Source organism: Emydura macquarii, unplaced genomic scaffold (genome assembly GCF_026122565.2).
Source record: "Emydura macquarii macquarii isolate MOO-44397 ecotype Brisbane River unplaced genomic scaffold, CSIRO-AGI_Emac_v2 contig_3592, whole genome shotgun sequence".
In the NCBI taxonomy this organism is placed as follows: Eukaryota; Metazoa; Chordata; order Testudines; family Chelidae; genus Emydura; species Emydura macquarii.
This window is the reverse complement of record NW_027133729.1, coordinates 31785-43160: the sequence shown is the minus strand read 5'-3', so window position 1 is coordinate 43160 and position 11376 is coordinate 31785. Positions and strand designations below refer to the sequence as shown.

At 47.1% G+C, this 11376-nt stretch overlaps 1 pseudogene; it reads right to left on the bottom strand.

Annotated features, from left to right (window-relative positions):
- Positions 1 to 36: 36 nt before the first annotated feature.
- Positions 37 to 10862, bottom strand: LOC137145573 (verrucotoxin subunit beta-like; annotated as a pseudogene).
- Positions 10863 to 11376: the final 514 nt, after the last annotated feature.

The window sequence follows — 11376 nt, the reverse complement described above, 5'->3', positions numbered from 1 at the left end:
AGTGCCCTGCTTAAGAGAATCATGTGGCTGCTTCTTTCATGCTTTCCTCTTTGGTGTTGAAATCAGAGTCTCCTCACTTGGGTCACTCACAGACCCATCTGCACACACAGCCGACACTGGGAATCTGTAGGACTTCTTAGGCATCAGTCCATCAACGTTACAGAACTTTGTTCTCTTTTCTGTCCTTCGTTCCAGCCATTTCTCTTTCTCTCTATGCCTTGCACCGTCAGCCTTCTCTTTATATTCCACCTTATACTCCTTTATAACAACTCCATCTCCAGTAATGGTTGGACTCTCCCAGGTGAGGGTTATGGCAGATGGTGCTACTTTAGCTTTTTCAGGCTTCCCAGGAGGGCTGGTAGGAAGAATCTTCACAGTATCACTCAAATCGCTGCTCGCACTGAGCCCTGGTTTGCTCACTGCAGCGTATCGGAACTGGTACTCAGTGTTTGCATGTAGCCCGGTTACTGTGAATGTCTCTTGTTTGTTATTTACATTCACAGCCGTCCAGTTCTCCTGCCCTGCAATTCTGTACTCTGCCCGATAGCCGGATATCGCAGCCCTGCCATAAGCTGCTGGTTTAAACGTGAGCTGCACACGGTCATGTCCGATTCCATCAATCACAGGAGGAAGAGGTTTTGAGGGAGGCTCAAATGAGATGCTTATTTGCTTTCCACCTTCATACAGGTAAATAGAAGCTCCTGGAATGTTCTTATTTAAAACAGAGGTCACAATGAACCGAGTCTTCACACTGGACTGATTAATGCTGGCAAAATCTAAGAAGGATTTTGCAGATTCTAGTGCTTTTTCGGACTTCTGCATATCACTGACCCCTGGTGTGCATTTTGGCTGTTCAGGCACATGTCTAATTCTTTCTGGATCACACGTTTTCCTCCCTGTTTGGATTTGAAACCAGTGTTCTAACTCTGATATATATTCGTCTTCTTCCTGTAATGAGGTGAATGTAAATGAGACAATGAACTGAATTTTGGTGTCTAGTAAAATATCTTCTAGCTTTTTTTTTTTTGGAAGATATAGTGTCCACTTTATGAAATGTGGTAAGATAAACATCCACTGAATTAATCTCTTCTTCCTTTTTATCCAGAAATTCCATGAGACACTGGTTACTGAATGGCGATTTATCTTTCTTGATTAAAATATTCATCAGGTCTATGTTATTTTCTCCACCTCCACGAATAGATGGTAAAGTTTCTGCGAGCTGTTTCTGGAAAGTCTGTCTGTGTTGCTTACACAGATCTTTGAATTGCTGGATTTTCCTCTTGATTTCGGGGAAGGTTGAGGCAATTGGATTCTTCACCATGTCGTTGCATCGCATGTCTAGTGCTGTCAGTTGCTCCAGGGCGGTTTGAACATCAAAGATCAGTGCTGTGCTGATCTCACGCACCAGCTGAGCAGCTTTGGAATCCAGTTTGGTCAGCGGGTACAGCCAGACTCTCACTGGTACGGCCTTCTCCCCCTTGTCACCCAGCAGCTTTGGGAGGGTGGAATATATTTTTATGGCATCTTGGTAAGTAGTTGGATTATTCTGAAGAGCAAAATCACCATAAAACTTACAACTAAATTTTTCAGTTTGTGCTTTTTCCTTTTCATCCATTTTGAGAGCTCCTTCCCCTTCGATGGAGACCAGGGGTATCTTTTTAATCATAACCTGGAGATTTCCCTGTATCTCTTGGACGTTCTCAGAAGAAGAAAGTTCCCTATCAAACACAAAGAAAGCCTGAGCCCCGTACAGCACAGCCGTGACCACATGGGTGGCCGTGCCTTGGTCAAATACTTCAGGGTAAGAGACATTCTGCTGCCCTAAATGTTTCATGGTCAGCTGCTCAAACTTTGTTGTTGTTGAATACTGCAGAGTAACTCGGGCCTGATGTTGAGAGTTCTTGGTGTCATTTAAGTTTTTGGCAGATCCATCTACTTTAACCAATCCCCCCAGAAAACTGGCCTTCAGCGATGCTGTGACATTGAGAGCAGAGGTCTTGTCTTCAATGGTGTCAGATGCAATGATCTCAAATTCAGTCTTTGGTTGTGGTTTTGTATCCACATTGTTTTGAAGTGTCTCCAGGTCCCATAAAGTGAACCCTGGAAAATCACAGGTAGACATATGGTTAGTGACAGAAGAGAGAAGAATCTGATATGGTGACATATTTGTTCTCAAGGACTTTATCTGGAATTCAAATGCAGATAATAAATACAGAAAGTAGAATTAAGAACATAAGATCAGCCACACTGGGTCACACCAATGGTCCATCTCGCCCAGTATCCTGTCTCTGACAGTGGCTGGTGCCAGATGCTTCAGAGGGAATGAAGAGAACAGTGCAAATAATAAGTAACCCGTCTCCTGTTGTCCATTCCCAGCTTCTGGAAGTTGGAAATTTTGGTGCACCCAAAGCATGAGGTTGCTTCTATGACCATCTTGGCTAATAGCCATTGATGAGCCTATCCTACTGGAACTTACCTAATTCTTGTTTTGAACCCAGTTATGCTATGGCATATGAATTCCACGGCAGTGAATTCCACTGTTTGACAGTGCGTTGTGTGAAGAAATACTTCCTTTTGTTTGTGTTAAACCTGCTGCCTATTAATTTCATTGGGTGCCACTAAGTCTTGTGTTATGTGAAGGAGTAAATAACACTTCTTTATTTACTTTTTCCACACCAGTCATGATGTTACAGATCTCTGTCATATTCCCCTTTAGTCGTCTCTTTTCTAAATTGAACAATTCCCGTTCTTTTAATCTCTCCTCATATGGAAGATGTTCCATATCCCTAAGTATTTTTGTTGCCCTCTGTGTACTTTTTCAATTCTAATATATCTTTTTAGAGATGGGGCAATTCGTGCTGCATGCAGTATTCAAGCTGTGGGCATACCATGGATTTATATAGTGGTATTATCATTTCTGTTTTACCTATCCTTTTCCTAATGATTCCTAACATAATATTAACTTTTTTGACTGCCACTGCACATTGAGTGGATGTTTACAGAGAACTATCCACAACACCAAGATTTTTCTTGCATGATAATGGCCAATTTAGACCCTATCATTTTGTATATACAGTTGGGATTATGTTTTCCAAAGTGCATTACTTTGCCTTTATCAATATTGCATTTCATCGGCCATTTTGTTGCCCAACCACCCAGTTTAGTGAGATCCCTTTGGTAGGTACTCTAACGCTGAAACTATACCCTCAACAGCCTTCTTACAGTTTCCATTGCCTTGGGCTTTGATTTCTGTTCTTGGAAGATTCAGGTTTTGCTGCTCTTGGGAAGAGTTCCTTCACTCAGGTCATCTCTGTTTAGAGCTACAGAATTCTTGTTAGCAAATGCCCCAGCTAAGGTTAAAACCTCACTTAGTTATAACCCCTTTTATCTCCATTGCTGAACTTTACTTTGGATTGAGACCAAGCAAGTTGAATGAATTTATTTTTTTGGTTGGAAAACTTGAAAATCAAAATCCTTTAAGCCATTGACCTTTAAATAATTAGTCCATTTCAGATTCCTGGGTCCAGTTGAACTAGGCTCACCCAAGAGGGAAGAGGGGAGAAAGGGACGAAGATTCTTATACCATATTTGTGGCTCCTCTATTTTGGGAACTACCAGGGGCACCTCAACCCCCAGTGTAAATTAGAGCAGCCAGTGATAGCCAGAGTTCGGCAAAACTTCAGCTATGCCTCTTTTTCCGCAAACACGCCCTGAAAGGGGAGTTGCTCTGATAGGGCAACTGAGAGGAAGTATTTATTTTGATGTTCTCTGATGCTAGAACCTAGAGGCCCTAAAAACATGTAGCAACAAGTGTGTGTGTGTGCGGGGGGGGTTAATCAGATGCTCCTAATTGTAAATATGCAGACATGCAGAGAAATGCTCCAGTCAGAGACAGAGAAAGGAAAATGTAACAGGATTGTATATTTCGGAATTTTGCATAGACCTGTATTTGTTAAGCACATTCACTTCCTTATTTAACCTACATCCCTAGATCAGGGCTCGTATTTTGTCTCCATCATTGAATTTCCTGCCTGACAACTTCCTTGTCTCCTTCAGAATTGCAAAATTTATCTCGTTTCCTCCCCCCCACTGCCCAGTCTCTCCATGACTTCCAAATCCATCAACATCCACAACTTCTCTGCTCCAAGTCCCCTCCTCCCTGCCCAGTCTTCCCTCTCCTCCATTGTCTTTGCCATTGATATTCTCTACTCCACACTCTCTTCCACACTTGGTCCATTTGACCCTCTCTCCTATCTCAAGATCTACTCTCCCAACATGGGGGGGTGAATAACTGTGGAGCTAATCTGATGTCTGATGCCATCACATTGCTCACTCTGCTGCTGTGTTATACCCCTTACCTCATCCGGTGTCTGTCCTGTCTTTGAGACACAGACCATCTGCTGCTGTGTGTTTGTATTGTGCCTAGTGCAATGCGGCCCCACGCCCCACTGTCCCTGCTCCTGCTCTCATCCAGCCAAGTGTATCTGGCAGAGCAAACACCCCACCAACTGGAGCCTCAAGGGCCTGCCAGGACTGGGAAGAGCTACCGGAGGCTGCTGACTGGGAGGGACCTCCCGAGGCCAGGCACGACCTAGAGGAGGTGCCTGTCGTCTGGCACCTGCCGGAGCTGCCGGAACCCTGTGAGCTGGAGGAGCTGCCATCTGCTGAGTGCCCTGAGGAGTTCCCAGACCTGTCGCCGGCCAACGGCGAGGGACTAGTGGGACTCCCGCTGGCTGTCTACCCCAGCGACACGGAGGAAGACCCCTGGCTCCAGGTACCCAGGTTCAGGGTGGGAGGAAGTAGCCCGGGGCGGCCGAATACATTTTGGCTGAGCTTGTGATTGCACCAGTGTCAGCCGGTTGAGGTGGGAGCCCCTCTGAGACAGTGACAGAATCCCTTTGCCACTGGTAGGGCCCTGGGCTGGGACGCAGTGGAGTCGGGTGGGCCTGCATCCCCGTCCCTCCTTCCCTAGCCACCCTGGGACTGCTTGTCTCCTCTGGGCGTGCTGCCGCAGAGGATACCAAGCATTGTGCTTGCAGACTCCTTGCCAGCTCTGTCCCGCTTGGGGGCCGGGTGCTGAAGACTCATGCGAACCTGCTAACTTTCCCCTTGGAGCCCGGTGCTGGGACCTTTCTCAGAGCTTGGGCCCGAGGAAGGGCAGCAACACCCCTGCTGGGCCGAGTCGCCAGCCTACACTCCTATAATAAAACCCATCCTTGACCCCACCTGCCTCTTCAACTATCACCCAATCTTTCTTTGATCTTCAGCTTCATTTAATGTGATGTCTACAACCACTGTCTGGAATTCCTTTTCTCCAGCTGCAACCTAGAACCTCTCCAGTCAAGTTTCTGTCCCTGCACCCCACTGAAACCGCTCTCACGATAGTCTTTAATGACTTCTTCCTGCCAAAGCTCAGCCTCTGCTTCATCCTCATCCTCTTTGACTTGTTATCTTCTACCAACACTGCTGACCGTGCTCTTCTTGAAATCCTGTTATCTTATTGTTTTACTGCTTTCTCTTCTGGTTTCTCTTCCTACTTTGTTCATCATTTCCTTTAGCCTTTCATTCAGTGTGTCCTCCCCGCTCCAGATTTTGGTGGAGGTGCTGCAATATTCCTTCTTTGGGGCCCCTCCTTTTCTCCCCTTACACCCTAAAAATCGGTGATGTTACTCAAAAACAGTTTTTACTACAAAAAATCTGCCTGTTTACTCTGGACTTATCTCCTTCTGTCCTGGCTAAAATTTTATCCTATCTTTGACATCTCCTCATGTGTGTCCAGGTGTCATCTTAAGGTCATCATGGCAGAAATGAGCTCTTAATCTTCCCTGTCACCATATCCCTTACACTAGTGTTTTCCAAAATTTTTCATGCCATGATCCCCTTGGGCTAACCTTGTGTTAACACAACCTCCCCGCCCCAGATACTTAGCATTCAGGTTGGCTTTGCACACATGAACACTCCCTTTTAACAATCTACTGTGAAAACGCTGGGTGGATAACCAGGTCCGGATTAATCATTGTGCATTCACCAAACTTGCACAGGGCTCCTGTCACAAGGTGGCTTGCCCCATGGCCTGGAGAGTCTGGGGCTAAGTCAGCCCTAATTACAGGAAAAGCCACGCCTTGGGTGAATCAGGTGGGCCCAGGATAAAAAGAGCAGTAAGTTGAAGTGAAGGGGGAAGCCCAGGAAAGACTATGCTATGGCTGCACAGGGCTGGTGCAAAAGTATTCGTCACCCTAGGAGAACCTTCAGCCTTGCGCTCCCTCCGCCCCCATTAACTTTTGAAAATTAACATTGTGCATTAGTGTGAATAAAAATTCTGCATTTACAATTACAGATTGGATTGATTTTATGTGACAAAGCAGAATACTATGATACTGATTGTACAGTCTCATTGTTCTACACTTCTCACCGTGAGAAATGTGAGAACTTTTCCAAATATTTCCTTAGTGCAGACTGTCAGTTTCAGTGAATTGCACCTGTATTCCCCTACTGTGATCCCTGCAGGGACCCCAATTACGGATTTTGGCGTTCAGTCATTGCCTCCGTTTGGGGGACACCTGCATCTCCCTCCCGACTGGGGTTTTAAGTCTGCATAGCTACAGTGGGCTATGCCCAGGAAGCCAGTCTGCCTAAAGGCCAGTGCCTGTGCTTTGCTTTCTCTAAGGGTTATGAACAGTGTAAGCTAATCACCTTCCCCAGTGATTGTGATGGCTGGAGGAGTTGTGCTAACCATGTCCCTGGGCCCCCAGTGATACATGATACAATATGGTGCTCAGTAGTGCATGGGATTGCTGTCTGTCATACAGACAATGCGCAATAAATGAATCATAGAGACATAGGAGATTAGCGTTGGAAGGGACCCCATTGGCTCATCTAGTCCAACCCCCTGCTCACAGCAGGACTAATCCCAATTAATCATCCCAGCCAGAGCTTTGTCAAGCCGAATCTTAAAAACCTCTAAAGATGGAGATTCCACCACCTCCCTAGGTAACCCATTCCAGTGCTTCACCACCCTCCTAGTGAAAAACGTTTTTCCTAATATCCCAGCTAGACCTTCCCCACTGCAACTTGAGACATTGCCCCTTGTTCTGGCATCTACTACCATTGAGAAAAGCCTAGCTCCATCCTCCCTGGAATTCCTCTTCAGGTAGTTAAAGGCTGCTATCAAATCCCCCCACTCTTCTGTCCTGCAGACTAATCAAGCCTAGTTCCTTCAGCCTCGCCTCATAAGTCTTGTGCCCCAGACCCCTAATCATTTTTGTTGCCCATTGCTGGACTCTCTCCAATTTTTCCACATCCTTCCTGTACTGGGAGGCCCAAAAATGGACACAATACTCCAGATGTGGCCTCACCAATGCTGAATAGAGGGGAATAATTACTTCCCTCGATCTGTTGGCAATACTCCTACTAATGCAGACAATATGCCATTAGCCTTTTTGTCAAAAAGTACACACTGTTGACTCATCTCCAGCTTCTTGTCCACTGTAACCTTCCAGTCGTTTTCTGCAGAGCTGCTGCCTAGCCAGTAGGTCCCCAGTCTGTGGCTGTGCATGGGATTCTTCCGTCCTAAGTGCATGACTCTGCACTTGACCTTGTTGAACCTCATTAGATTTCTTTTGGCCCAATCCTCCAGTTTGTTTAGGTCACTCTGTATCCTATCCCTACCCTCCAGGGTATCTACCACTCCCCCCAGCTTAGTGTCGTCCGCAAACTTGCTGAGGGTGCAATCTACCCCATCTTCCAGATCATTAATAAAGATGTTGAACAAAACACGCCCTAGGACTGACCCCTGGGGAACTCCGCTTGTGACCGGCTGCCAGCTAGACATGAAGCCATTGATCACTACCTGTTCAGCCCGATAATCTAGCCAGTTCTCTATCCATTTTATAGTCCATTCATCCAACCCATACTTCTTTAACTTGCTGATAAGAATACTGTGCGAGACAGTATCAAAAGCTTTGCTAAAGTCAAGGTATATCACATCCACCGCCTTCCCTACATCCACAGAGCCAGTCACCTCTTCATAGAAAGCAATCAGGTTGGTCAGGCATGACTTGCCCTTGGTGAATCCATGCTGACTGTTCCTGATCATCTTCCTCTCTTCCAAGTGCCTCAAAATGGATTATTTGAGGACCTGCTCCATTATTTTTCCATGGATTGAGGTCAGGCTGGCTGGTCTGCAGTTCCCTGGTTCCTTCTTCTTCCCTTTTTTGAAGATGGGCACTATATTTGCCTTTTTCCAATCATCCGAGACCTCCCCCAATCACCACGAGTTTTCAAAGATAACAGTCAATGGCTTTGCAATCATATCAGCCAACTCCCCCAGCACCCTCGGATACATTGCATCCAGCCCCATGGACTTGTGCATGTCCAGCCTTTCTAACTAGTCCTGAACCTGTTCTTTCAGCACTGAGGGCTGCTCACCTCCTCCCCGTTCTGTGCTGCCCAGTGCAGTAGTCTGGGAGCTGACCTTGTGTGTGAAGACGGAGGCAAAAAAGTATTGCCACCCCTGCTGCACGATTGAGATTCAGCTGATCCACATGCCCTTTGCTGGGGGGGGAACAGGCCTTTGCGGGGGCCAGAGGTGCCACAGGACAGTCAAGCAGGATGGGGGTGCTGCAGGGGATGCAGAGGGGTAGATGGAGCTAGAGGGTACACGGGGCTGGCATTTGGGGGGAGCCAGGGCGGGGACGTGGGGGGTCCAGTGCTGGGATGCAGGTGGGGAGAGGTCCAGTTGTTTGCCTCATGATGCATTTATCCCTGGGGCGGTGATGCAGGGGGAGGAGCCTGGCTTTCTCCACAGCGGGTGCTGAGCACTGAACACAGCAGGGCCCGTGGCCACTGGAGCCCAGGCACTTCACTGTGCGAGCACCCTTAGCACATCGCTCTGCTCCCTGGGCTTTAATTCTCAGTTCATAGTAACAGTTCATTCCCGTTTTTGCCACCCCCCAAATTTTGCAGCTCTAGGCGACCACCTAATTTGCCTAGTGGTTGCACCAGCCTGTATCTGTAGATACTGCAAGGAAGAAGGAACCTACAGGACCCTGAGTCAGCAGTGAAAACGTTGAAGAAAGCTCTCCAGGTGGGGGAGATACTGTAAGACCAGTTGGGAGCCTTTTGTGATTCCTCTCAAGGTTGCAACCCACAGTTTGGGAAGCACTGCCTTATGCTTTTTACATTTGCTGTGAGCAGCACTTCCATCCTTCTGGTTGTTTGGACCCACAGGCTTGGTGTCACCTTTGGCTCAGTCCTTTTCCTGGTCTCTCACATCCAGCCTGTGTCTTCCTACATCTTCCTACACAACATCTTCAGATTCAGCCTTTCCTCTCATTTGGGGCTGGGAAGAGAGTGGAGTAGAGTCACCTGGCCACTTGTTACCCAGTGCTGGGAGAGACCAGTGGAAATCTGTGATATTTTAGGCAGGCTCTTGGACCCAAAGCATTGGCCCAGTGCTGCTCAATGCACAGACAGAGCGCCTGCTTGTGACTGACGGTGAGTGTCCTGGGCACGGAGCTACAATAGCAAAGCTGTAAGGCACTGAAGAGGGTAAGAGGGGACTCAACGCTGCACCAGTCTTGATTGGACCCCAGAATGTGAAAATCTGGGCGGAGCTGCAAGCACTTTGGAGAATAGTATTAGAATTCAAAGTGACCTCGACAAATTGGTGATTTGGTCTGAAATCAAAAAGATGAAATTCAATAGAGACACATACAGAGAACTGCAGTTAGGAAAGAAAAATCAGATGCACAACTACACAATGGGGAATAACTGGCGAGGTGGTGGAGCTGCTGCAAAGGGTCTGGGGGTTAGTGTGAATCACACATTGAATATGAGCCAGCTGTGCGATGCAGCTGCAAAAAAGGTCCCTATCATTCTTGGATGTATTTACAGGAGTCTTGTCTGTAAGACGCAGGAGGCAATTGCCTGTTCTACTCTGCACTGGTGAGGCCTCGGCTGGAGAACTGTGTCCAGTTTTGGGCACCACACTTTAAGAAAGACATGGACAAGGTGGAAAAAGTCCAGAGGAGAGCAACAAAAATGATAAAAATTGAGAAACCTGACTTAGGAGGAAAAGTTAAAAAAACTGGGCATGTTTAGTTTTGAGAAAAGAAGACTGAGGTGGAGACCTGAGAACCATCTTCCAATATGTTCAGGACTGCTATAAAAAGGACAGTGATCACGTGTTCTCCATGTCCACTGAAGGCAGGACAAGAAGTAATGAACTTAATCTGCAGCCAGGAAGGGTCAGGGAGTTAAATATTAGGGAAAACTTTCTTCCTACAAGGGTAGTTAAGATCTGGAACAGGCTTCCAAGGAGGTTGTGGAATCCCTGTCATTGCAGGTGTTTAAGAACAGGTTGGACAAACACTTGTCAGGGATGGGCTAGGTTTACTTGGTCCTGCCTCAGCACAGGGGTTGGGTTGGATGATCTCATGATGTCCCTTCCAGCCCAACATGTATGTGATGCTGTGAGATAGGGCTGTACTCCAGTGCTGGACTGGTGGGAGTTCTATTAAACTGGGAAATCAAACATTTCATTTGTACACAGCTCTTTTCTTGCATGTCAGAAGGGCCACGATCCCAATGCACATACATCTTGCCCCATCCAAAAACCCCACACCGTGACCCCTGTGTTATGTGCTGGGCTGTTTCCATAAGCATTTCTGGGCCAGTTGTACTCAGCTCACTCTCTGCTATAAAGTGGTTCAGGGAGTGTCCCTTTCCTTCTTTCCCTCCCCAGTTCAGGGGCTACCAGCATTACCTGGAATGAGGGTTTCATTGCGGCAGTCATACAGCATCCCCAGCTGGAAAGGGCGGCCCAGAGCAGGCATCACAACTGTACCATCTGACGCAGCCATGGTTGAATGTGCAAATGCTTTCCTCTGTATCTCACCTGCAGGAAATAATAGGAGTTAAACTGAAGCCCATCCGGGACCAGATTCAAACACGGCTCTTTGGTTGCCGATGTCAAACCTTTCCTGACCAGGTGCTCTGGTGCATCACAGTAACACACAGATTTGTGAGGATGACATTGCATCATTTCAGGGACACACTCAAGTGCATCATAATGGAGCTCAAAGGAGCACGGAAAAGGGTTCTATGGACATGCTGCATTTTCTCTATTTAATCCCATCTTTTTCTTATTACTATTTGTGTTGTTGCAGGGCACAGGGGCCCCATTAATGGACCGGGACCCCACTGGGCTAAGTATTGTACAAACACAAAACTAACCTGCCCCATGAAGCTGACAATCTAAGTATAGGACAAGAGACATCAGACAGAGACAGACACACTGGGGAGCACAAGGAAACCCTGAGACAACACTGGTCAGCAAGATGGGCAGTGGTCTCGGCACACCAGCTGCTTCACTGT